General features: G+C 44.3%; 1 long non-coding RNA gene across 2 annotated transcripts; it reads right to left on the reverse strand.

The window, feature by feature from the left end:
* Positions 1–27,854, reverse strand: LOC122234938. 2 transcript variants are annotated; one of them, XR_006212940.1, is made up of 4 exons: positions 26,698–27,854; positions 22,097–22,154; positions 20,209–20,399; positions 1–250 (listed from the first exon to the last, which is right to left on the reverse strand). It is a non-coding gene; the product is annotated as an uncharacterized LOC122234938 (long non-coding RNA). The 2 variants fall into 2 exon arrangements; XR_006212939.1 differs by lacking the exon at positions 1–250 and having other exon boundaries at positions 20,171–20,399.

Raw genomic sequence — 27,854 nt, forward strand, 5'->3', positions numbered from 1 at the left:
GACAGCAGGGCCCACATTTACCATCGAGTAGAGTGTGGATTTAGTTTTTCATCTTGAAACAAATTCCTCCTGCTGCATATTCCTTGGGTCTGGAGAGCATCCCACGTTGGTCCAATTTCTGCCATGTCCTCTTGGACGTCTTTTGAGACTTGCTTAGAGGGATGTAATAGATTAGCTGGAAATCCTGACCATAAAGCCCTGTATCCAGGATAGAGTCTTCACTAGGTGGTGGGCTGGACAAGCTATTAATCTGCAGAGACCATGGTTGAAATACAAAGAGTGAATGTGAAATACGGTTATAAAGGAGGAAATGATTTCAAAGCTAGAAAATTAGTTTCATGGACTGGGTTCAAAGACACACCCAGATCATGATGGAAGATGAAAACTTGAGGGTCAGGGCCAGAAAAACCAGTAAAGAGACCAGGAATGAGGAGAGCCTGATCCTGTTTTTTTTTTTGTTTTTTTTTTTTTTTGGTATTGATCACATGTCATGTACTGAGCTTGCTGGTCCTAGGGTAAAAAGTGAGACTGCTAGATTGCTTCCAAATGTATCTCTTTCTCCTGGACCTGTCTCTCCTCTCTCTCCCTTCCGCCCCCTTCCTTCCTTCTTTCCTTCCTTCCTTCTTCCTTCCTTCCCCTCCCCCTTCCTCCATCCTCTTTCTTTCTTTCTTTCTTTCTTTCTTTCTTTCTTTCTTTCTGCTTTTTCCTCCCCTGGGTTTTATTGGTATATAATTGACATAGAACATTGCATAACCTTAAAGTGTACAACATGTTGATTTCATCCATGTATATGTTGTGAAATTATCACCACAAGAAGCTTAGTGAGCACATCCATCACTTCAAAATTTGTATACACACACACACACACAGTGGTGAAGACATTTACGATCTACTCTCTTAGCACCTTTGAAGTATATAACAGCATTGTTAACTACAGTTACATGCTGAACATTAGACCTTCAGAACTTGCTGGTCTTCTAACTACAAGTTTGCAGCCTTTGACCAACATGTCTCCATTTCCCCCACCCTCCAGCTCCTGTTTATGTTAGAACTTCCTCCTCTTCTGTGTTAGCACAAACCTACTTTGCTTCCACCAGTCAAAAACCCCTGACTTTTCCTCTTTTCCTTCCATTTCCTGGCTCCCTGCTCTGCACCGCACGTGTTGCTGGTGCCATATTTGGTAGCAAGAATCAAAGTCCCATTTTTTTTTTTCCCCCAGACATCAGGCCACTGAAGTAGTTGGTGAAATTTCCAATCTCAGGAAACCGGAGTGGTGGTTTTGTCCCGGTACTTTTCTAACTATAAGCCACACTTAGGATTTTTCTCCTGGATGAAATGACTCAGGAGATATACACGGGATGCGTGGAGACATAGAGAGATGTAGGCATTCCAGGCTGGGCCAGAGTTTGAGAGGCACTTGCTAAGAAAAATCCTCACGCTTTCATTATGTGTCTGGCCAAAACCTATGATTTAAGTGGCTCTCTGTTTCTGAACCAGACAAAACATTCCTAGAGCTTAGATGATGCCTTAATTGTGCTGGGCAATTTAGATGCACTTAGAAATGACAACACTTCCATGTCCGTCCTTTGCTGAAAGGAAAGTATCATTTATCAAAATGGCTGCCCGACCGCTCCATTTTGTGTAAGCACATCAGCAGGTGCTCATCAGTGTCGAGACCGAATGCTGCGGGGAATGTCTCCGAGAGCAGCCAGGAGGAAAAGGGTTTACTTAGCTTTCACTTGAAACCTTGGAACAATTTTCTGGTGGAGAATGGAGGCCCCTATGTGCTGTGATCCTGTGGAGGGAGGCGAGGAGGGCTAATGTTTTTAATCTCAGCCTCTGGTATGCTTTGGAAACCAACGATTAATTTCCCAATTGCTGTAGGGTTGCTTTAGATTTTTTTCCCCATTTTAATTTTATTTTAAAGCTGGAACATTGCAAGTCTCTGTAAACAAAGTAATCGATCAACGGCCATCAGCAGTTCTTGTGAGAGGGCAGAATATTTGATGGATTCCAGACAATAGGGAAAAAAAAAACAGTGCAAGCAAGTTGAATAAATTAATGGACATTATTATCAGTGGAAATAAAGGGCCCCTCAGGTGTTCTTAAAGGAGCACATTCATTGTTGCTCTGAGGCAACTCACTCTTTCACAGGCCACGTGGTGGAGGTGATAATGTGCAGAGGCTTCTCATTTACAGCCTTCAGTCCCTTCTTGAATCTTTGTAATTAGATCCTGCATCTGGATTACCAGTGGTAGAGATTTCAATGGGTCCTTGTGTATTTTTCATTTTCGTTAAGCCCCTGAATGTTAGTGCTGGAAGACGATGCTTCTGTTTTCTTGTACTCTGACTTTCTTCCATGAAGAAAGACTCTGGGTCCCAGAGATGAGAAGTAATTTACTTAAGGTAACAACTGCTGATTCCCAGAGCCAACCTTTGAGTTCAGGTTTTTGCCTTCAAGTCCAACGCTCTGTCCCCTCCCTCACATCACACCCCTGTCCGGGTTTTATTCAGGTAACTGTACTGTGAACTCCGTTACAGGTATGACCTCTTACTGTGCCTCTGCTTCCCCTGACCCCCTTTCCTGTCCACCTTTTAAACAGCCTCCCGCTTAAAACCAAACAGGTGTTGTACTTAACAGGTGCAGAGAACCTCGAACCAATGTTCAAACTTCTTTTATGTATATCCACTGTTGAGTGTTTAAAATACTACCTGTACTCTGACTCTTACCCACTAGGTATTCCCTCTCATGAGGTGTCCTGATTTGCTACTACTCATCGTGTGTCCGCTATACTCCAGCCAGAACATTCTGCTCCTGTGTAAGTTGGCTCATGCTCCGCTCCTAGCTGTTGTCCTGTATCCACATCATGCCTTAAAATCTTACCTGGTTTTCAAGATACTTATTAGATGGTGTTTCCTTTATGCAGCTGTGACTCTTCCCTACCCCTCCAGCCTTCCTACAAACAGTCTTCTGTGCCTGCTGTGTTTCCGGAATCATCTCGGAATCCACTTATTGGAGATGATAGGGAACAGGTGGAAAGAAGCTGGATTCCCTAAATTACCACTCCAAAAAGATTCGCCCCTAACAAGAGTAACCATTTTGGACTTTATATGAACAAGAAATAAGATTATTCTTCGGTAGCCACCTAATTTTAGGGTTTACCTTAACTAATACAAAACAGTAATAATCAATAGAACAAGGTATTGAGTGAAAGAAGGAGTGAACTGCATAAGGCAGGGTAGGGAATGATCTGACTGAGGCTTATGTGGTTTGCTGGATAAATGGTGAATAATTCTCTCTTTCTAGGGCAAGGGCTTGCATACTACGGTGCATGATTCCGATTTGGCTCATCAGTTATTTGTTAAATAAAGTTTTATTGCAAAAGAGCCACATTCATTGTTTATGTATTATCTGTGGTTGTTTTCAGGCTACAGTAGTAGGGTTGAGTAGCTGTGATAGAAATACATGGTCCATAAATTTGAAAATGTTTACTCTCTGGCCTTTTACAGAAAAAAAATATTGCCTCTGCTGTTCTAGTGTTGTGCCTATGCAGGCAAAGAAAGAAGACAGGAGACAAGAAATAAGACCTTTGATGCCACTATGGAATTTAGACTTCACCTCTCTGTGCCCCCTCCCCCGCGCCATCTGTCAAATGAACACGGTAATAGTGCCCATCTTGTGGGGTTCTCTGAGTTCAGCGTGGGTTAATGCATAGAAAGTGGTCAAGGACAATCAAGAAATGTTTACTCTTCATATTACCTTGAAGCCAAAGAGGAAAATCACATAATTTATAGCAGACGTGTCCCAAATCATACCCAGAACTTCCTCAACTTATGATGAGGTTACATCCCAATAAATCCCTCATAAGTTGAAACTATCATTAAGATGACAATGCATGTAATACTCCCAACCCATCGAACCTTACAGCTTAGCCGCAGCTGCCTTAAACGTGCTCAGAACACTGACAGGAGCCCACACTTGGGCAAAATCAGCTAACACAAAGCCTGTTTTATGATAAAGTATTGATGGTCTCTTGTAATGTATTGAAAACAAGGGCTGCAAGTGACAAACAGAATGTCTGTGACGGTGCAGGACGGTTGTCAGTGGGTTGGTTGTTGATTCTCATGATCTCTGGCTGATGGGAGCTGTGGCCGCCACTGCCTCCCAGCACCAGGAGAGGATCGTGCCTACAGCTGCTTGCCCTGGAAGAGACCCCCATTCAAAATTCCAAGTATGATTTCTACTGAATGTGCATCGCTTTTCCACCACTGTTCGGTAAAAAAAATGGAAGTTGAACCCTTGTAAATTGGGGACCATCCGTATTCATTTAAAATTAATTACCGTGTCTGCAGCCAAAGTGGTGTTAGAAATACAGATGGAAGAAGTTGCTTAGAGAGCCTTTCTTCCCCAGGAGTGTCTGAAATGAGTTTTACCTAATTTAAATGAATTTTACTAGGTGCCGGTTAAATTGCACCTAGCTATTCTCATTTTTATTTATTTATTTTTATTTTGAGAGACAGAGAGAGAGAGAGAGAGCATGAGCAGGAGGGGCAGAGAGGGAGGAGAGAGAATCTCAAGCAGGCTCCACTCTGTCAGCATGGAGCCTGATGCCGGGCTTGAACTCACAAATGGCAAGATCATGACCTGAGCTGAAATCAAGACTCGAATGCTCAACTGACTGAGCCACCCAGGGGCCCTGCACCTAGCTATTCTTAATGAAATGTACAGATGGGGGCAGGAGGGTGGCTCCCTCCGTTGGACGTCCGACTCTTGATTTCAGCTCAGGTCATGATTCCAGGATCATGGAATTAAGCTGTGCGTTGGGCTCTGTGCTGAGTGTGGAGCCTACTCACGATTCTCAGTTTCTCTCCCTCTGCCCCTCTCCCCTTCTCTTTCTCTCTCTCTTTCTCTAAAATAATAAAAAATATTTAAAAAATGTACTGACGATGTCTAAAGCATGCTTGATGGAGCAGAACTGGTAAGCTACTCTCAATGTACCTGCATAATTCTGCCCCCAAAGGGAGAGCTTCTCCTTCCAAAAAAGCACTTATATTTGTGTCAGGCGTGCTTGTTATTGTTTTTATACATTGAGTTAATGACTGTGTAAATAATGAAATGTGAGCGCAAAGACAAAAGCGTTGTTTCTGTGACAATAACAAATGCTTTGGGAAGATATGATGAAGGTGAGTCATTAAAAAAATATATGGTTAAATCGGTAAAAAACTGGCTATAAAATTAAAAAATCCCGAAGTCTGTATTCATATGACTTTCCAAATATCTTTACATTTTTACTCTACTTTCAAAAAATCCATCCTGGAAACCAAAGACCATACAATAATGAGTGTGATCAGGGCAAAAAGGACCAAGAGAAGTGTAATCAACTGGGGACCTGTTTTCAAATCAAGACCCCGAGTGTACGTCTCAGTCTTGGCAAATGAAGGCAGCTTTTTATGTTTTAAGTTCATATAAAGTGTTGAAAGTGTGGATGCACCATTTTTATGATCCTCTCTTCAACTGGTTCTTTTGATTAATTAGTCTACTATAGTATCCCTATTTTATTGGCTACCGGGGCCTCCAAATGAATTTGGGGGCTCTTTGAAGCCTCTCTCCTCTCAGAATTCAGCCCAGAGCAGGTGCTCATTTTTTGTGCCCCTGGGCTTCTCACCTGGGCACACCTCTTCACCATGGGTGTTAGAACAGCTCGAATAAGTCCTGTCGACTGTGAGGCACTGGAAAGCGAGACAAAGTCTTTGGGATTTATTTTCCCAGCTCCCACTCCGATGTCTGGTACTTTTTATTTCCACTGCTGTGCAAGTAATTTAACTGATGATCTCCACACGAACAAATAAGAGACATTTCAAGCATCGCCTCTCCAGCCTGCTCTTCATACAGCCTTCCCAGCTCAGTGAGTGGCGACTCCAGCCTTCTGGTGGCTCAGAACCAGATCCTTGAGTCATCCTGGGACCTCCTCTCTCTCTTGTAACTGGCATCCGGTCTTTCAGCTGACCCTGCCACCTCCTCTCCCTCCACAATTGAGGCAATTAGGACACTTCTCACCACCTCCACCAGGGCTACAATGGTTCAAGTCTCGTTTGGATCATCGCAATAGTCTCTCAACTGAACATCCCGCAGAGACGGTGGCTTTGCTGGACGTGTTCACACGTGGCTCAGAGGAGATGCTGAAGTTCTAGAACTCACTGACTGCGTGAACCCTTGCTAACACTAAGCACTCATGCGTACCTGCCGCAGCCTTCGAGGTGTTTACAGTGAAGAAAAGACCCAGACATTTGTAAAGGATGAATATCCTCCTCTCAAGACAATAATCAGCATCCTATTTTTGAAATAGACATTAGAACACATCACCCTTTCCTCAAAGCACTCCCTTAGCTCCCCAGATTACTCACAGTAAAAGAAGTTTAATAAATATTTTTTAAATGAATGAATAATTCACTGAAGAGTCAATGAATATTCACAAGAATTCATAATACTATTATAACGGTAGTGGTAATTCCCATAGTAATAAAAGTAATAGAGACTATTATAACGGTAGTGGTGCTTGCCATAATTCTCAGAAGAGATAACAGCAAAGATAATGGGGAAAATAAGAGACGGCCTAAGACTGAGATGCCTGTGTAATGGTCACAAGCATATTTGGCTGCCGGCACGTAGCCACATGTGGGTGACAAGGGTGTCATATCACCGCACAGAGCATGGGACCAGGGAAGTAGCCGCAGGAGCTCAAGACTGAAAGGCCTAGGACACCACGTAGCGAGTTGTGGATTTTATTTGACGGCAAATGCAAAGTGTCATCAATGCCCAAACCACGACTCATGAAGGATGGGAATCAAATCGTCTGTCTTTGTAGAGGCCACCAATGGTACTAACCACGCTGTAAACGAATGCCTGTTGGTTAAATGTACGGGTAAATGAACGAATGAACAGAACAAACCCTCTATTTGACAGGAAGGGCAGTGGAAATTATTTGCCACCCATTAAATTTCAGCCACCTTGCTAGTGATTTTATGCCATTTAATCTCGGCAGGCTGTTAGTAGGCCTCATTCCTGTAGACAGGGAAACAGTAGACTCAAAGTGGTCAGAGAACAGTTGTGTTAAAGAGCATGGCTTTGGAGATCAGCTGGGACTCATGTGTCCTTGGAAAGTGTACTCAGTCTTTTGGAGTCACTTGGTTTCTCTGTCAAATGATAACCTTGGCACCTCTCAATGGGTTGATGTGAAGACTGAATGAGATAAAATGATTCGTGAAGTATTACTCATACAGTGAATGGTCAGGATTGTTATTGTTTAACTTGTATGATAAAGTTGGGTTTTGAATACTTTTTGGTCTCTTCTCCAATAGTGTGCCAGGCTTTGTGATGGTTGATTTTATGTGTCAAGCTGGAGAGTGTTTGGGGATGAGATTAACGTTTAAGTGGGTGAACTTTGAGTAAAGCAGATTGCTTTCAATTCAGCTGAAAGTCTGACTAGAACAGAGAGACTGGCCTCTTTAAGAAAGAAGGAATCCTCCAGAACTGTTTTCAGACTTCCTCGGCACAGCGGGCTGTCCTGGGTCTCCAGATTCCCGGCTGACCCTGCAGATTCCGGACTTGCCATCTTCCACAACCCAGACCTTCATGCCTGTTGGATGTTCTCGTTCATCTGCTTCTTCTTTCCCAACTGGTGAACTCCAGGGCATTTTGTCACACCAAACTCAGCTTCTGTCCCCTCTCAGAGCCTGTGACATGCCCCTTTCTCTCTCACCCCTTGCTGTTTCCTCCTTGGCTCATACACTTTTACTTCCTTTAAAAAACTCACTCTATTACATTCATCCTTTATAAATGTCTGTGTCTTTTCTTCACTGTAAACACCTCGAAGGCTGCAGCAGGTACGCGTGAGTGCTTAGAGTCAGTAAGCATCCGTGGAGTCAGTCAATTCACAGATGTTGGACCTTCAGCAGCTCCTCTGGGCCACGTGTGAACACACCCAGCGAAGCCACCGTCCCTGCGGGGTGTCCCGCAGGTTTCTCTCTCACTCCGTCTGTTCAAAACAGGTGCACCCTTGCACCTTGAAGTCTGCCCTCTCTCAAATGTCCTTCATTCCAGGAAATGGCACCTCCATCCATCCCGTTTTGAAGTCGCCTTTACCTTCTTTTTCACTCATAACTCACATCCAGTCCGGCAGCGAGCCCCCAACACTCCATCCATCATCCCCAGGGCAGGCACATCTCACCAGCTTCTCGACGGCCACCCCAGCCTGACTGCCATCACCAGACTCGGATCACTGACTTGTCCCATCAGAGTTGATCCTTTTCTCTGTGCATCAGCCAGCGTGACCATTTCCAATGTAACTCCACTCCCTCAACATCTGTTACGGTTCTTCTTAAATTATCCAACAATCTCTCTTAGGATCAAACTCTGACATTCTTACCACAGCTTAGGAGGTGCTATGTGACCTGTCCTCCGCCCCTTCTTCAGGGACACCCTCTACCTTGGTGCTGTTGCTCATTCTTGCTCAATCTGATGGATTGCCCTTGTTCAGAGACCTCCAAGAGGTTCTCACACCGGGGGTGTCGCTTGCTTTCTCTCTGCCTGAACTGCTCCTTCTGGAGCTCCCTCCCACTTGCCTTTTGGTATCAAGTTTAAACTCAAGTGCCACTTCCGTAGAGGAGCTTTCCTGACTTCCTCCTATCTTAGGAAGCACCCACTTCCCATTGGTCCCTACCGTTGGTCACTTTGTTTTATGAATAACTGAAAGTATAAACTGAAATGGTATTACTTGTTTGCTTGTATTTCTCCCCTACTCACAGACTTAAATTTTTTTGTATTGTTTATTTTATTTTTGAGAGACAGAGAGAGATAGAGCATGAAAGAGAAGGAGACACAGAATCCAAAGCAGGTGCCAGGCTCCAAGCTGTCAGCAGAGCCCGACTCGGGGCTCCAACCCATGAACCATGAGATCATGACCTGAGCCGAAGTCAAACGCTTAACCCACTGAGCCACCCAGGCACCCTATGCCCTACTCACAGACTGTAAAAAAGAAACCCATGTTTGCTCAGTGCCTAGAACATGTCCAGGCACGTAGTAGGTAGACAATGATTATGTGCCAAATGAATTAATTGAAGGAACAATGTGTATTAGGTTTGGATGTTTTGGTTTGAGTGGCTGTTTTTTTCCCTCTTAAATGTATTCAACATGTTCTTGGCAGTAGAACACAGGAGAGTGAATACAAGTCAGATGATATATGGGAAAATGAGAAAATAAAAAGACAAAACTGCTGAGCTCCTGAATAGTGAATCTTAAGGGGAACTTTCTTATTTTCAATATCTTTATTTCCCGGAATAGAAATAGAATATCTTCGTTTGGGAAGGAAATCCCAGTGGAACTTGCAAAACATGAAAGAGAATTGCTTTCTCTTTTTGGATTTTGTTTTGTTTTGCATTGCTTCAGTGTATAAAGAGAGGTTTCTGTGCATTTTTATTAGGTCAATGTTTGCAATCACATTATCCTCAGGGCAGAAAGAAAGATGTTGGCAGTGCTAGCAAAGAGCACTGGGCAAGAAAAAGCTACGAGTTTCCCAGACCTACTCTGTGCTCATTGTTTACAGTAGTTACCATAGTAGGTGCATTTATGGAAGAATTCACCATTGTCCTGTGTTGTGTGATTTATCTGGTTTGGTACTGTTTAATCTTGATGGCCTCTGGGTAATTGGTACCATTATCATGATTTTGTGGATGAGGAAACCGAGACTCAGAAATGTTTACCTTTCCAAATCACACAAGTTGTGAGAGCCTCTGCTTGGTATTCCCACGGGCAGTGTTCCAGCTGAGGATTGTCTTCTGCCCTGGGACAACAGAACAGTTCCTTTAGAGGATCTCCCTGCCTCTGGGCTCTGTTTCCTCCAACCCTCTCTCAAGACAGCGGACAGACATCATGTCGCGGGGTGACTGGGCATATTCTTTGACTCCTTCTGACCGATCGCCTTCAGGACGAAGGATCCTGTTGGCGTCCATGGCCTCCAGGACCTCTGCAGTGCAGTGGAGAGAGCTTGGGCCTCCCGAAGAGTGAGATCGCTGGGAACTTGGGGAAGCTTGAGAGCAAGGCTTGGCCCTTGTTCATATCTGGACTTCCAACACTTAACATAGTGCCAAGAACAGAGAACATATTCTGTAATTGTTAGCTTTGCTCTTAACGTGTTACTTTACTTTATGTCCCAAAAATCTATTCTGTAACTCTTGTGGATTTTTCTGTAAGGCAAGCAGTGGCCATTTGGGACAAGTAGCAATGGTGCACATTGTGACCAAAGTAGAGTGTCACAGGACACTTCGTAGACCACAGACCATAGGACTAAACTCTCTGGGTTTCCTCGTCTCAAAAATGGAGATAAATCATTATACACTCCTCATGACATTTCAGTGGGGTTCAGTGAATTAATATGCAAAATTTAATGTGCCCCAATGTTTATAGCAGCATTAACAATAGCTAAATTGTGGAAAGAGCCCAATCATCCACTGACTGACCAAATGGATAAAGATGTGGTATAGTGGTATATGTGTATACACACACACACACACACACACACACACACACACACAATGGAATACTACTTGGCGATGAAAAAGAATGAAATCTTGCTATGCAACAATGTGGATGGAACTGGAGGGTATTCTGCTAAGTGAAATAAGTCAGAGAAAGACAGATATCATATGATTGAACTCATATGGAATTGAACACAACGGAAGAATGTAGGGGAAGGGAAAGAAAAGTAAGATAAAAACAGAGAGACAGGCAAACCATAAGAGACTCTTAAAGACAGAGAATAAACTGAGGGTTACTGAAGGGGAAGTGGGTGGGGGGGACGGGCTAAATGGGTGATGGGCATTGAGGAGGGCACTTGCTGGGATGAGCCCTGGGTGTCATATGTAAATAGTGAATCACTACATTCTACTCCTGAAGCCAAGACTACACTGCATGTTAACTACGTTTAATTTAAATAAACAAACAAACAAACAAATAAATACACACACTTCAACCATGCCTAGAATGTGATAAACACTTAATAAATGTTAGCAAAAATTACGACCGTTCTTAGCAAAACTTTGCGAGGACCTCATTTATGCGGAAGCCAGCTTTTATAGATACTGTCGCAGAGCCTCTGGGAGATGAAATGACTTCTCCATGGCCTCACAACTAGGAAGCTGTGGTCCTTGGGTTTGCATCAGTGTCTGTTTGTCTTTAACCATGTAGTTCTCAACTGGTAACACTTTAGTCCTCCAGGGGACATTTGCTAATGCCTGGGGACATTTCTGATTGTCACAACTGGAAGGTGGTGGTACTGGCATATAGTATGTAGAGGCCTAGAATATTCTAGACTTCCTTCAACGCACAGGACAGTCTCCACCACAAAGAATTATCCTACCCAAATGACACAAAGGTCAAGTGGAACAATTGTGCTTTAACCAACGTTCAATTAGATTGATCGACCACCACACTCTAATCCCCATCTGATAATAAAATGACCACAAAACAGATACCCACTGGCAGCGTTGCAGACCTTTATGCCCAAGGGATCTGGTCAACCCCAGCGGACCGGAATCTGGCATCACTAGGAAAGATGGTCCAATCGGGCCAGCTGGGGGCCCCATCTTGTTAATCTAAGCAGTAGTGAAACTCCTGGTAACAGCATCATTATTTGGAGAGAACAATTCTAGATCAGGACCCCGAGATTACCCTTTGTTATGTTTATCACAACTGTGATTCATAATCCATGAGGGCATTATCTCTTTCAGTGCTATTCTTTCTACACTGTACATTGTATGATGACAGGGACCACTGGGCTTGTCCGTTGCTTTTCCTGGAAAAGTGTCTGGAGAGTAAGTCTAAGACAGGTTCATGCTGGAGATATACCTTTGTGAATGAATGAATGAATGAATGAATAAATCAATGATCCAGGTCAGGATTTAGAAGTATAAAAACAGAGCCTAGAGCCCAGGAGAGAAGTTTGTGATGTTTAAGTTGTGTTATGCAGTATAGAATGTCTACAGGATTTGAAATCCAATGTCTGTTCACCCATCCATTCACTCATGGGTCAGATATGGCTTGAGAACCCCCCATGGACTAAGCATAGTCAGGTGGGAGGGGTGCATTCAGGAATCTGGAGATGTACCTGGCTTTGAGTCCTGGGTTTATCATTTCCTAACTCTGTGAAATTATCTAACTGCTCTGTACCTCAATTTTCCTCCATAAAATGGGCAACCAATCTTTGCAATGAGGCTTCTAGGAGGATCCAACAGGACCGTCACAGGGTTAGGTGTAGCATCCGGACGTAGAAAGTATTCAGTAAATGGGTAGAACACACTCACACATTCCCCATTATACCTTCCATCAAGAGGCAACTAATGTGTCCCGCTTCTTGAACAGGCTTTGGGATTTCCTGGGCTAAGAGCCTGTAGAAGGAGTGACACCGGGGACTCCTGAGGCCAGATTGGGGAAGGCCAAATGGCCAAATAGCTTAGCCATCCTGTAAAGAGATGAAAGATGGAGAGAGACAGAGAGACAGAGAAACAGAGAGAGAGAAGGAGGGAGGGACACAGAGGCCTAAGGGGCCCCGGGTATTCCAGCCCAGATGTGTGAGTAAAGACACGTGAGATCCTAGACACCATTTGATTGCAGACCCTTTTCTTGCTCTGAGGATGTGCAGTAGGGAAGAATATGGGGGTGGGGGGGATATCGCGGAAGATGAGTCTAAAATGGTACGTGGAAGTCAGATTTTTTACAAAGCCTCGTATATTATACTCTAAAGATTGTCCAAGAATGAACTATTGGGATTTTTGCCCACATGAGGGAAATACAATAAAAACATTGAGAAGATTCAAGACACTGTGAACCATGACTTGAGCACTTTATCTGACAGAATTCAGGGTCACTGCAGGTTATAAGGAGTCAAGTATCATGACACGAGCTATGCTGAGGAAAGACGGTTGGATGCCAGCCTTAAAACACGTACATGTAATCGGTTTATTTTAATTATTCTAGAATTAGGCCACCAGCACAGCCCTAATCTTTTGCCTCTCTTTACTCTTCCAATAAAAACTTATCAGACAACATTTTAGACGTTCCCTTCTTTTTAATGGTGAGAGCATTTATTTTAACCAAACTCCAAAGTTTAACTTAATCAGAAAATGGAACCTGTTTCCTATTTCTTCTGTTAGAAGACGGAAGAAGAGAAACACAGTGTCAAGAGATGAAGGCAAAGAAGGTGTCCTCCTAAGGCCACCGTCTGCCTCAATGCAGGGTCTGGCAGCACAGCAGGTGCCTGGGGAGGCACCGACCTCACATCAGACCTGCAGTCTCTCCTCCCACCACTTGACATTTGACTCCACCTTCTGACCTTTGGAAGCCGTTACAGTGTGATCCGATGTCATCTACCCTTGGGGGGGTGTGTTTGGACTTCTTTCTTGCAGGAGAGAAAAGTGCCAGCCCTGCTTTAGCGTGTCTGCTTCCCACCCGACAAGGAAGCCTCTGCCCACCAAGACCAAGGAGCGCTGAAAGTGCTGGGAGCAGCAGAATGAGCCGTGTTTTTGCAGACACTCAGCTTCTCCGGCTTCTTGAATTATTGATGGCAGATTGGGCACAGGGCTAGCGATGCCCGAAGCTGTTATGGCTCTTGGCTAGAGTCCCCGGAGGAGCTGTGTTTCCAGAACCAGGCACCCGGCTCATCGGGTGCAAGGCTCGAAGTGCCACCGCCTGGCTGGAAAGTCTTGGAATTTAGCGAGGAGGGCTCCACGTGTCAGAACCCCTCACGGGCTGTGTGCCGTTGAGGCAGGCACCCCTGGGGCTCTGATACACCAGGTGCTCTCTGCGTTTCTGCTAATTCATTGGTTCATAAATCCCTGGGGCACAGTGGCCAGCTAGGAGCTCGAATCTCAACGGTCACTGATGAGTTGCATGACCTGGGGCCGGGGTGGGGGGTTGTCCCTGGACCTCTCTGAAAAATAGAAGTGACCCAAAAGTCCTGGAGTCACTATTGTACGCCTAGTGTCCTTGTTGTCCTAGACTTGGGGGAGGGCAGTCAATGTCATGCCTCTCTTCTCTGAGTTCTAAACCAGCGGAGGAATGAGAAAAACAAATCTCGATTGGACGGGAGCGGCAAAATCCCCCTTCCCATCAGTAGAAGGAGGCTGCAGAACTCAGCTTATCGAGACAGACAGTCAGCTTCTGAAACCCAAATCCTGGGAATGAGCCAGGTAGGCTCGTTCCCTGGTCACCAGACTCCTGGATCAGGCAGTCTTCCCACAGGCTCTGTGACCGAGTTTTCGGCGTATCCAAGAGGATTCGAGGCCCCCAGTTATCCGTCAGCAGCCAGCTCCCGAGAATGGGAGAGAAAATGCACGAGGCAGGCTGGAGGTTTTCTTTGCATGTGTGCTAATTATATATCTCCAGGCTTGCCCAGAAGAGCAGTAGAGAAGACACTGGAAGGAGAAAGCAGGGAGGGTGACATCGGAGGGCCTGCCCGTACCTGGAGGGAAGCGTCAGCCGTGGAAGGAGGCCTTCCCCTCTGCCCACCGACATCCAGGACCGTGTGAGACTTGCTTCACGTTCATTAGAGAGAATTGAAAGCGGTTGTGGATAAATGTGACAGCATCGTGCTACCTAGAAAACCCTTTACAACCGTACGAGGGCAGTAAGTCTTTAGTTCTCGAAAGCCCTGTGCCCTAGGTCTTTGGAGACTAAGCAGACAAACAAACAAAAAACTTAAATCCAAAGAGATTTGTATCAAAATAGTTCATTGGCCTGCTCTTTAAAGGTTTGGATCTCCGCCTCTGCTAATTATAAGCTGTGCGACTTTGGGAAAATTGCTAACCTCTCTGCGTCTGAAACAGTAGGTTGTCAGAAGTGTCGGAAGAGTTAATAAGTGACTGTAAGCTTAACCCAATACCTGACATATAGTGAGCACAAAGTCAAAGCCAGTGATGGGGGCTATTATCACGATAGTGATAACAGAGCGGTTATGTTAACCACGTTACCGCACTCGGAGGCTCAAATCCCTTCAAATGTTTCCTGATGCTTCTAGAGTAAAATCCACAATCCAGTCTCGGCAGGACCTTAGCACCACAATCCTCTTCATCCTCAGGTACACTCTTATTCTTGCTCTATGGACTCGGGCCACATGGCTCACACGTGTGTCCCTTTGCAGGCTGGGTCCGGTCCACCTCAGGGGCATCCCTTCCTCCCCTTCTTCCTGAATCGTTCCTTCTCAGACTCCTCTCCTTCCTGGCTCCTTGTTATCCTTTGGGCCTCTGCTCAGGGCGAGCCCTTGGAGATACCCCTGTTCACCAATGACTCTCTCCAAGAACCTCGTCATCTTTTCTTCATAGGACATATCATAACCTGTAACTTTGTTCGCCAGTTTGTTGTCTCTCCCTCAGCAGAATGTAAACACAAACCGGGCAGGGACGGTGTCCGTCTTACTCACTTCTCTGCCCCCAGCGGCTCTCGGAGGGCCTGGCCGCAGGAAGTGTGCAGTAAAATCGTATTCCTTGACCTCTCAACTTAGGCAGCCTGGATCAGAGCCCAAATCCTGCCACCTGCACCCAGTTGGACAGCGAGTAAATTCAATCCACACTGTTGAGACTCTGTCTCCCGTGTGAAAAAATGAGGGCCCGTAGACCTGTGTTCACAGCAACACTATCCGCAGCCGCCAAAACATGGATGCACACCAGGCGTCCACTGACAGATGAATGGGCAAACAGAATGCGGTCTATCACTGCAATGGAATGTTATTCGGCCTTAAAAAGGGAGGAGACACAGTTTGTGGGGGCAAGCTCTGCATTAGGCTCGCTGAGGTCAGTGCAGAATCTGCCTGAGATCCTCTGTTCTCTCTCTCTGCCCTTCCCCAGCTTGTGTGCCCTCTCTCTCTCTCTCTCTCTCTCTCTCTCTCTCTCTCAAAATAAATAAACTAAAAACCAAACAAAGCAAAACAAAAAAGGGGGGGAAATTCCGACACCTGCTGCCACGTGGATAAACCTTGAGGACATTATGCAGAGTGAGATCAGTTGGTCACAAAGAGCAGATATGATACAGGAACTGTGAGATATCTAGAGTAGTCGAATGTATGGACATGAAAAGTAGAATGGCGGTGGCCGGGGTCTGGACAGAGAGGGAATGTGGTGTAATTACTGAACAGGTACAGAGTTTCAATTTTGCAAGATGAGCAGTTTCTGTAACGGACAGTGCTGTCGACTGCACAACAGTGGGAACGTGCTTACCACTTCTGGACCGAGCACTGACGAATGGGAAAGATGGCACACCATATGTGTGTGGGTTATTTTTTAAGTTTTTAATTTATTATTTATTTTTGAGAAAGACAGAGAGAAAGTGCGAGCCGGGGAGGGGCAGAGAGAGAGGGAGAATCCCGAGCAGGCTCCACGCTATCAGTGCAGAACCTGATGTGGGGTTCCAACTCATGACTGTGAGATCATGACCTGAGCAGAAATCAAGAGTCAGGTGCTTAACTGACTGAGCCACCCCAGTGCCCCTTTATTTATGTGCTTTTAAATGAGAGTTAAAACATAGAAACAAAAAACAAAAAAAATAATAATAAAAATAAAAATAAAAATAGAAAAGAGGGACAATGCACTTTGTCTTACTGGAAAATAGAACTTGGATAATCCTAATGGGGGGCTTCTGAGTCCATGAAGGTAACCATGTAAACTGTCCAAGCTAAGGAGTGGCTGAGTGTAGGATTTGAAACCAGAGGATCTTGAACTGATAGCTGGGTTCTTAAAACCATTATTAGGGTTGCCAGTGTGGCTCGGTCAGTTAAGCATCCAGCTCTCGATTTTGGCTCAGGTCATGATCACCGGGTTAGGTCCTGATCTTAGTGTTCATGAGTTTGAGCCCCACATCAGTGACGTGGGGCCTGCTTGGGATTCTCTCTCCCTCTCTCTCTCTGTCCCTACTCCGCTCTCTCACTCTTACTCTCTCTCTCTCTCTCTTTCTCTCTCAAAAATTAATAAGCATTTAAAAAAACTATTATTAAAAACAATATAGAATAAACTAGCAATTAAATCCATGATATTAAAAACAAATATAATGAATAAATGGGGGACTTTGATTGCTTAGTGAATGATGCCTTGTGCTCCTTCCTTCCTCTCCTCAACTCTCCATTAATTCATGGCGCATCCTGGGAACTCTTTCCATGTAAATGAGTTGCACTCAATTCTGTCTAGGGTGTGTTTCTGGGACTACCCATGTGCAGACATTTGTCCCAATCAAAGCACTTCTGGCCTTTGTATTATTTTTGGAATATTGCCTTTCCATAGGAAGTGCAACTAAGGTCTTTAACTTGACTGCAGTGAGGTTGGGGAATATGGACGGTTTGGTTCAGACAGACTCCCTCCCTCCCAGAACACAGATTCCAACTATCAAATCAAAGTGTCATGAGTGCAATGAATGGGTTCCCTTCATCGCTCTTCTTTACATGGCTTATTTTATTTTATTTTATTTATTTTTTAAGTTGGGGGTTGTACAGATAATAGAAGCATTAGTTGTGAAAACCTGATAACCTCAACAGAAGGAGGGAAAGGAATGGATATTTCCTGAGTACATATTGTGAACTGGGGACGTTGCTTGGTGCTTTGTTTAAAGGTGTTTTGGTTTTTTGGTTTTTTTGTTTTTTGTTTGTTTTTGAAAGATACAGAGAGCAAGGGGGGAAGGGCAGAGACAGAAGGAGACAGAATCCCAAGCAGCCTCCATGTTGTCAGCACAGGGCCCGGCACGGGGCTTGAACCCACAGTGAGATCATGACATGAGCCGAAAATGAAGAGTCAGACGCTTAACCGACTGAGCCACCCAGGTGCCCCTGTACTTTATTTAGACTCAGTGATGAGATGTTATCTTCATTCCCTGGAAGATCCTGTTGCCCTGAATGGTAGTTAATAGTGGGTGTCAATTTGACCTAGGGGCTGTCCAAATGGCTGGCGAAATATTATCTCTTGGTGTGCCTGTGAGGGTGTCTCCAGAAGACATTAGCATCTGACTCTGGATCGGTGGGCTGAGTAAAGAAGGCAGCCCTCACCAGTGCGGGTAGGCACCATCCGATCTGTTGAGAGCCCAGGTAGCACAAAAAGACGGAGGAAGGGCAAATTCCCTCGTAAGTGACAAGGGAAGGAATCCATCCTGGGTCTGCCCAGGATCCATACATGTTCTTATTGTTATCTGAAACACTAACCCTTGGGGAAAGAATAGTATTATCTAATGAAAATCAGGCAAGGTGTCACCAATTTTTACAAGTAATCAGAAGGTGCTTTTGAATTGTATGTTCCAGGTTTTCCTTGTCTTAAAGTATAGCCACATTTTTATCTTATGTCATGTATACCAAGAATGTGTCTGCGTGTGTACCTCAGTATACACATACATATGACAATAAAATATTTACATTGCTATATGGTGGGTCTCGGAATAAATGCATTTTGTTTTCTGTCATTTTCTGTATTTTTAACATTTTTGAGAATGAGCAGTCATTTTTATAAGAGTGTAACTGTTCAAAGTACTCACAGCACGAAGTTTGCATTAGAGACAAAATAAAATATTCATTGGTTTCTATCTATGAGACATGCTGGCACTGAGACCCTCTTCTTAAGCCCATCTGCAAATAGATGGTGTATAGGGAAGGTCCAAGTTCACCCGAGTTTTCTCATTTTCATTAACATCGGGACACACATCCTAAAAGAAACCATTTCTCATGACTAGAACTATAAGCGTAACATGGTGATATTCAGCATGATATCGAAGGCCCCCAGTGAAGAATGTGTTTGTGCCTTATTTCTAGAGTCCATCAATTAGTGACCTTCAGGACACCAAGAACTCCCGATCTTGAACAAGTGAGACTAAGGGCCTGAAATAGATCTGGACATGCACACTGGATTCAGCCCTGTGTCCATCTCTAACACAGGCCAACAATGAACACAGACTTGGGTGTGTGTGTCAAGCTTCTCTATACGTCTGTTTGTTCCACAGGGCTGACGGCCAACAAGATGGCCGCTCTGAGATTCAAGGGGAAAAAATGGTGAACCAAGAAAATCTTGCATTAAAATGACAATAAGATACCATTTTATAACCCCAAAATTAAAAAAAAAAAAGAGAGAAAAGAGATACAGGGAGAGAGAGAGAGAGAGAGAGACAGAGAGAGAGAGACAGAGAGAGAGAGGGAAGGAGAAGAATCTATAAATATTAAGTATTGGCAAGAATGTGGGGAAACTAGAGTTTCTACTCTGGTATTGGGAGAATAAAATGGTGTAGATAGTAAGGACAACTAGTTATCATTACCTAGTAATATTGACACACACACAAACACTCACATTTGCACCGATTGTTATGTGCAACAGTTCGTTTTTTTATGCCCTTGACTATCTCCTCTTTACCCAGTTCCCTTATGCTGTGTTTATCATCATAATTACTCCCTTCCAGATCTTCTCACCTCCCTAGACCTGGGGCTGGTCGTCTGCTTTATAAATAAAGATTTATTGGAACACAGAGCCATGCCCTTTTGTTTACATACCGTGTATGGCTCTGTTCTCACTACAATGGCAGAGTTCAGGGGTCGCAACAGAGACCAGCTCTGGCACACGGAGCTCGACATGCTTATTGTATCTCTTTTTACGGAAAACATTTGCTGGCTCCTGACAGCGTGCCCTCCTTTTTCAAAAACAAAGTTGAAATCAGCTTGGCTAAAGCCAAGTCACTCTCTGTCTTCACGTATCCTGTACAGCTCAATATGTTTGCAGAAAAGCACACGGCATATTGTCTCATCCCCTTTTGCATGTTTAAGTATTAATCCCAACTGGGATCCTAGGATCAGTTATCCCATTGGATTTTCATGTTTATTTTCTCTCCCATTCTCCTAGATGAATATTTTATACCTCCTACCGATGCAGAAAGCCTCCTTCTGGAAAGTCTGATACCTCCTCTCTGATCCTCATTCTCACTGACCTTATTTTCTGTTTCTATGCATAACTAGCAGTAAGCAGAAGAGAATCATCAAATTCCCACTAACACATATACTTACCCGGTAGCCTTCATAATATGTACAGCAGTTAGCTAATTCTGCATAACAAACTACTTCAAAACTTAAAGGAATAATCATTTGCCATTTTTCACCAGCCCACAGGTCAACGGAACAGATCTGATTGTTTGGACATGTCTTGGCTTACTTCTTTCTGTTTTCTCATGCGATTGTGGTCGGCTGGGAGCACTGGTGGCTTGGGCTTGAAGACTCAATTCTATTCCACATTTTCACATCCCTTGGGCAGGTTGGTCCAGGCATGTCGATATAATGGTGACAAGAAAGCACAGGTACACAATCAGTTCCTCAGTCTCCTGTTTACTTCAATTTGCTATCATCCTATTGGCCAAAATAAATCATCTGTCAAGCCCAAAGTCAAGGTCTGCACTGGACATAGGGAAGCATGAAAAATCAAACTCCTTACTACCTCAATGTGTTACTATATTTATATAATTAGTTTCCTTCTTACTGCACTGATACACGTCGCCATCATCCCTGAGCTTGATTTTCACAACAAACTCCCAGTCAGGCTCATCCCTGGCTCTTCGAATGTCTATGCTCAACATAGCAGCCAAACTGATTCTAAGAAATAGTAATTCGTATCATGCCATACTTCTGATCAAATCTCCCCAAAGACTTCCCATTCCACTTAGAAGAGAAGCAAAGAGCTTTATCTTGGCTAATAAGGTCTTACATGACTAGCTTGCTTGTAACCTTTCTGATCTCATTTTCTCACTCTCCCTCAGTCACCTGGTACAGGCACCATGGCCCACTTCCCATGCCTTGAACATTCCAAAACCCTACTTACTTAGGGCCTTTGCACTCTGTATGGAGTCCTTTCCCCCAGAGAGAACGTGATGTAGGTCTCTATCCAAATGGTCACAGTTATCAGAGAAGATTTCCCTGACTACGCTATATAAAATATCTACATTGTTCCACCCTCTAATCCTTATCCTCTGCTTTATTTTTCCCCACACCTGACGCACTGTGTATTCATGTTTATTTTTGTTTGCTTCTTTACTCTAGAAGGTAAGCTCCGTGGGGCCAATACTCCATTTGTTTGCTGCTGTTTCCAAAGTTCCTGGAACAGTGGTTGGCACAGAATAAGCCATCAATAAATATGTGTTGAATAAATAGATACATGAGTGGATGAAGGAATTGGAAGACAATTAGAAACAACCTGATACACACTGACCATAAAATGAATTAATCAATCACGGTATACTTTCACATTGGAATGCCATGCAGTGAAGCAGAATAAATCACGACTATGCATATCAGCAAGGACGAGTCCAGTTATATAATGCTAAGAAAAAAAAAGAAAGGAAAAAAGAAAGAAAGAAAGAAAAAGAGAGAGAGAGAGAAAAAAAGAAAATTTCAGGAGAACTTTTGAAAGTACCCACACAAAGAATTAGGTTGGATTAACTGAAGCCAGGGGCCATAGATTAGTATGTCATTTCCAGGAATGGAGCCCAGCCTTGGATTCCCTTTGTTGACTGCATCCTGGAGGGCAGATCATGGATTTACAGTTATGGTGCTGCAGCATCAGAGATGGGAGCAGTTGTAAGCCACTGGCCAAGCAGGTCTGGGGCCCGACTTGCTGCTGATTGCTATAGCAGCCAGTTGTAAAGACATCCTTGAAACTAAAAGTAGCATATTCTCTGGCGTGTAAGCGGCATGGATTTTCTTTTGGAGCATGCATGAAAAGGATAATTCAACAAACAAGGTACGCAGAGGAAACAGTAGGCCAAATCCAAGGCTAAGACGTAATTCCTTAACTCTATCAGGCAGAATTAGGAGGTGTTCTGAGTCATCAGGTGGAAAAAGAAATGAGCACTGTATCTATCTGCCTGTTTAAAAACCACTTCAATACAAAAACAAAAGCAAGAAACAAACCACTTCAGTAATGTGCTGTAGCACGACCAAAACAAAGCAAATAGGGTAACATGTCCCCCAAAGAGTGTGGAGTATCCAAAAAACATGACAAAACATGGGGTTAGAAAGACCTAGGTTACAGTCCTAACCCCACAACTTACTAGCTGTATGTCCTCAAACAGTTGTCTAAACTCCCAGAGGTTCTTTTCAGTTTTGCTTCTGGAAAAAATGGATGCAGTAAAAAGTGTGTTAAAGGTTTTTGAAATGATTAATTAAAAATATATATAAAAGTACTTAGCATCAAGCCTGACATTAAAACCTGAGTAATTGCATGAATAAATTGAATGAATGAACGAACGAATGAATGAGTAAGCTCTACAGTTGAGTAGAGGAGACACGCAATTCATTATAATTCCAAGTTCTCAAATGCAATAAACATAGCTGCATTGCTCTCTTGGAGAGCAGAGTAGATTATTACATTTGGGAAACAGGGAAGGCATCATAGAGGAGTGAATTTGAGATTTGGTTTATGGTGAGATTATTGTTGTTGTTGTTGTTGTTGTTGTTGTTGTTGAAGGGGATGGGGAGGACATGTTTCATAGGGAGCAAAGGCAAGGTTGGGTTTTTTAACAACCTTGGCAATTGTTTACCAATCTACCCATTAAACTCAGGGTTAATACTGATGAAAACTACATGTGTATGCATGCAGTGTCATCAGTGTAGAATCAATTTTATAATCACATATCCAGAAGCCTTAGGGCTTGATTTGCTTTAGAATTCCTCTCTCTCTCTCTCTCTCTCTCTCTTTCCTTCCTTACTCCCCTCCTTCCCTCCTCCCTCTTTCCTTCCTCCTTTCTTTCTTTCTTTCTTTCTTTCTTTCTTTCTTTCTTTCTTTCTTTCTTCTTTCTTTTTAGAAAGGCTGTGTCCTCATTGGGGTCAGGGACAGCAAATGAATGAATATTTTTGCAGTGAACCACAAAGCCATTCACACTAATGGGACACTTAAAGACTGTAAAGAGCCTCATGTGGAGACGGGTACCATTTTACTGCCAAATACTTATAGCAAACTTTCAGTTTTCAGAATTTTGGATTTCAAAATTGCAGATAAGAGACAACCTGTACGGGCATTCAGAAAGGAGCCTGACCAGATGCAAACACCCTTGGCCATATCTGCAATAACCATGAAACCCCTTAGGACAAGGGGTCCAACGGGGGAAACGTTAGGCCCATGTCCCACCTACGGTGCAATAGATTCTTTTCTCCCTGCTTTAAAGAAGCTCCCAGAATTAGGAGGCCCTCTGGAGAAATCTGGGCCGTCACGTACTAATTAACACAAATAGCAGTCCTCACGTGGCTGGATTATGTCTGAAAAATCATCCTTGACAGTGTACATCTAAGCATCTCAGGAAAGTGATGACAAGTAAGTGTTTTCTCTCTCTAATAGCTTGAGTTGCAAGATATTTCAAAAACAAGATCAACAGAATACCAATTTGTCTGACAAGGGAGAGAAAATGTGAGGCATGTTTTTCTGACTATTTTTTTTTCTTGAGATGTCAAAGATTTAAGGCAAATCTGCAGCTCTTCAGCTTCTTTGGGTGTAATTCCAGAAGCATGGCTTAATGTGCTGGGCTCTAACGTAGTTAACATGATGAGAGCAGAAAGCTCCATCTTATCGCACTCATTTTAAGATGATCTCTTAATTTCTATTAAAGAATCTTTGCAAGGGAATTGGCAAACGAAGTCCCACCAGTCACTGGCTGTGAGGGATGTACACATCAAGACATGGGATTATCTGGGCTCAATCTTTTGCATTAAATGTAAGACACTAAGCGCTTAGCGTCGACAACAAAAGATCACGTGTGGACACTGAGAATCCTTCAGTGAGTTTGTCTTAATCACTTGATCCTACCAATCCTGTGATATAAACATATTCCCATGTGTCCCCACTCGGGATGAGAATTGGAATGAACATGGTTTTAGGGCTTCATGATAAGAAGCACGAGGACTCTGTCCAGGGTGGCTCAGAGCACAAGAATCGAGTCACTTCCAAGCCCCTGCCCTTGCAGAAAGAAAGAGTAGGATGAAATGAGTTTTAAAAATTCCAAAGTGTGGTGATGAGCTGGAGCCTGGGAAACCCAGCCAAAGCTCATGAGATGGTAGGATCTGGAAAAAAAAATGTGAGGGCGGGATTGCCTTTTGGAAAGCACTGCATTTGGACTCAGGCAGATCCAGGCTTGAAACACAGTCCCCCACAGATTAGTCATGTGATTATGAACAAGTCATTTGAACTTTCTATGCTCTGAGCCCCCCTCTCCACCTGAAAAAGAAAGAAAATGCTGTCAAAGTGCTCTCACTACAAGGATTCAATGCAAAAGTACCTGAAACGTGTTGATAGAGGCAGCTATTAGTACAGGATGGTGTTGTTGATTGTGACGATGAAGACTGATGATGATGATGGTGGTCATGGTGATGATGGTGGTCATGGTGATGATGATGATGGTACTCATGGTGATGATGATGATGGTACTCATGGCAAAGGTGATGATGATGATGTGATGATAATGATGGTGGTGATAATGGTGGAGATGATGGTGATGATGATGGTGATGATGATGGTAGTGGTGGTGATGATCACGATAGTAATGAAGATGAGGATGATGATGATGATGATGATGGTGGTGATGGTAATGATGATGGTGATGGTGATGATGGTGGTCATGGTGATGATGATGATGGTGTTTATGGCAATGGTGGTGATGATGATGTGATGATAATGATGGTGGTGATAATGGTGGTGATGATGGTGATGATGGTGATGATGATGTTGATGATGGTGATGATGATGATGGTGGTGGTGATGGTGATGATGGTGATGATGATGATGATGGTGGTGATGGTGATGATGATGATGGTGGTCATGGCAATGGTAGTGATGATGATGTGATGATAATGATGGTGGTGATAATGGTGGTGATGATGGTGATGATGGTGATGGTGATGGTGATGATGATGGTGATGATGGTGATGGTGATGATGGTGGTGGTGATGGTGATGATGGTGATGATGATGATGGTGGTGGTGGTCATGGCAATGGTGGTGATGATGATGTGATGATAATGATGGTGGTGATAATGGTGGTGATGATGGTGATGGTGATGATGGTGATTAGAAGTGGCAGTAATCAGATGAATTCAGATCCAAGGGTCTGGGATTTGGAATGATCATAGCTTCACTGTCTAGCAATATTGTGGTGCATGGGGGTTGAAATCTAGCGTAAAGATGAACAAACTGAATTAGGAACATAAATGCTGACTGGAAGAATTGGAAGAAATATCCACTCCGTTGGCAACCAAACCAAAATTTCCTCTCTAACATGTGTCATAGACTCTTCCATGTGCTAAAGACACAGTGACAGATTAGACGGACAAAATCCTGTCAAGGAGGATTTATCTGCTAGAGAAGGAAAATAAATGGGAGCCCATGGACAAATGAATACAGGAGAAATGTTCGGATACTGATAAAATCTTTTTAAAGTATAGCAGGAATTATGTGTAAAGGAAAACGATATTATTCTTATTATTATCAGTTTTGGTGGGGAGGGAAGACACGAGCTATTTTACCTAGAGTTGTCAGAAAAAGTCTCCCCGAGAAGCACGTTTTTGAATTGAAGCTGAAATGATTAAAAAAGGAGACTCTAGTTTATGTAGGACTATGTAGAGCATGGTAAGGATTTCAGAGGGTTTTTCTCTAAGTAAAAGGGAAGATGATTATACAGGTTTAAGCAGGGGATGACATAATCTGATTTTGCCTTAGAGGATTACTGTGGTTGCTGAGTGTAGGGTATTGAGCTGCCGGGGATCCGGGGTGGTAGGAGGGAAAGCAGGAAATCCAGAGAAGAGCGGACAGGACTTGTGCTAGGTTCATGGCCGTGGAGAAACAGGACTTGGTAGAACGTGGGGATGTGTTTTGGAGATAGACTGACACTATGCGCTAAGAGAGTGCCTGAGTCACAAAACTCTGCAAACCAGGAATCAACAGTATCCGATATCAGACTGCAATCCGGTGAAGCAAGTATACAGTCTTCTAGGGACTCGCCTGGCACCTGGGCTACGTTCTGATGCGCAGAACTGAGCTGCACATTCTGTTCAGACCCGTGTCTCTACCGACCTCTCCCTGTACTCCCTACCACGTCTTCAGGCTTTGGCCACACTGACACACTTCTAATTGTACCAATGTTGTTTTTTTTTTTTAATTTTTAATTTTTAAATTATTTATTCTGAGACAGAGAGGGAAGGAGGGCAGAGAGAGAGGGAGACACAGAATCAGAAGCAGGCTCCAGGCTCTGAGCCATCAGCACACAGCCTGACTCGGGGCTTGAACTCACAAACCGTGAGATCGTGACCTGAACCGTGACGCTCAACTGACTGAGCCACCCAGGTGCCCCTTGACCAATGTTTTGATTCCTGCAGTTGATGTCTGTGCCAGTCCTACCTGGAGCGCTCCGGGAGACATTTCCAGAACTCTCCACCTGGGTAGCCCCCCTCCCGTCTCCAGATCTTACTTTCCGTGTCATTTCTTTGGAAGACTTTCCTGACTGCATTCGCTGGGTTTACTCCGCTCCGCACTAGTGGAGCTCCCCACGTTTCTTGATTATAATAACAACATGACTAATAGCTCTCATTTCTTTCAGGCTCTGGGGCAGTTTCCGTGAGTCAACACGCTACTCCTCACAACAGCATCATAAAGTCGATAGCTGTGTTACCTCTGTTCTCCACACAACACATCTGCCGTCCGGGGCATTTGGGCAACACAGCTGACAGGAACTGGGCCTGGGGTCTGAGCGAGACAGGCTGACTCCGCGACTGTAATCCTGAACCATCCACTCTGACCTCCAAGAACCCGGTGACTTTCATATTTGGTGTAATTATTAGGTCACTGCCTGTTTTCTCTTCGGCTTCCAGCTTCATCGGGGTCAGAAGACCAACTGGTCTTGCTGGGAAGAAGCGTCCAGCCTTCTAACTAAGGTCCTAGCCCGGAGCTTGGGGCAGGGTGATCACTTGACAAATATTTGTTGATCATTTATCGTTTCGAACCAATGCCGCTTGGACCCGCACAGAAACCTCCTGGGCCCCCCAGGGGCTGCTCCTGTAACGTGGAAGCGGGCTCATTCCGTGTGCACGGGCTTCAGCTCGCAGAACCCCTGTAGGTCAGCCTGGGGCCACCCCTGCAGGGCTTCCCCTCTTGGCCCCATCTGTCGATTTCCACGTGGGGTGCGTTGGCCGAGTCCCAGGCTCAGGCCCCAGACGAAGGTCCTGTGATAGTTCCTTCTGCACTGCTTGAGGGGCTTCTGCTGAGAAGTTGAGGCTCTCCTCAGGGAGGGGGGGCTCTCGGGCTCTGTTGGGGGCACACAGCGCTCACGGGAAAGGCTCGGCCATCAAAACCCGCCACACAGTGGTGCCATTTTGATCTGGAAACGCGCTTCGCATCTGAGCTTCCCTTCCTGTGCACAAAGCTGACACTCCCGATGACCCAAAGCAACGACAGGGCCGTGAAAGCCTCCTCTTTTGTGGCAGACGAGCTGGAGATCAGTCTGGACTTCACACTGAAGGAGGGGCTGGGGACCTGGATCCTGCCCCTGAGCTGGCTGCACAGACTCCAGAACTCTTTGAAGCCAGGCCCCTCGCCTGCACAGGGCGATGACATCATCTGGAGTCGCGGGTATTAAAACAGAAAGTGTTTTAACCACCAGCAGCTGCGTGCATGAAGGGGGTCCCTCAGTTCCACACAGCACTTTTCAGCCTGGAAAATGAAATCCCAGCTGCTGACTCATTGGCTTAAGGACAATTGACAGCCATGGACATTCTGACTTTAGGACTGGAGCCGTCATGTATAAAGCACTTATTCTGACCTAGTGCCTTA

Source organism: Panthera tigris, chromosome F2, assembly GCF_018350195.1.
Source record: "Panthera tigris isolate Pti1 chromosome F2, P.tigris_Pti1_mat1.1, whole genome shotgun sequence".
Classification (NCBI taxonomy): domain Eukaryota; kingdom Metazoa; phylum Chordata; class Mammalia; order Carnivora; family Felidae; genus Panthera; species Panthera tigris.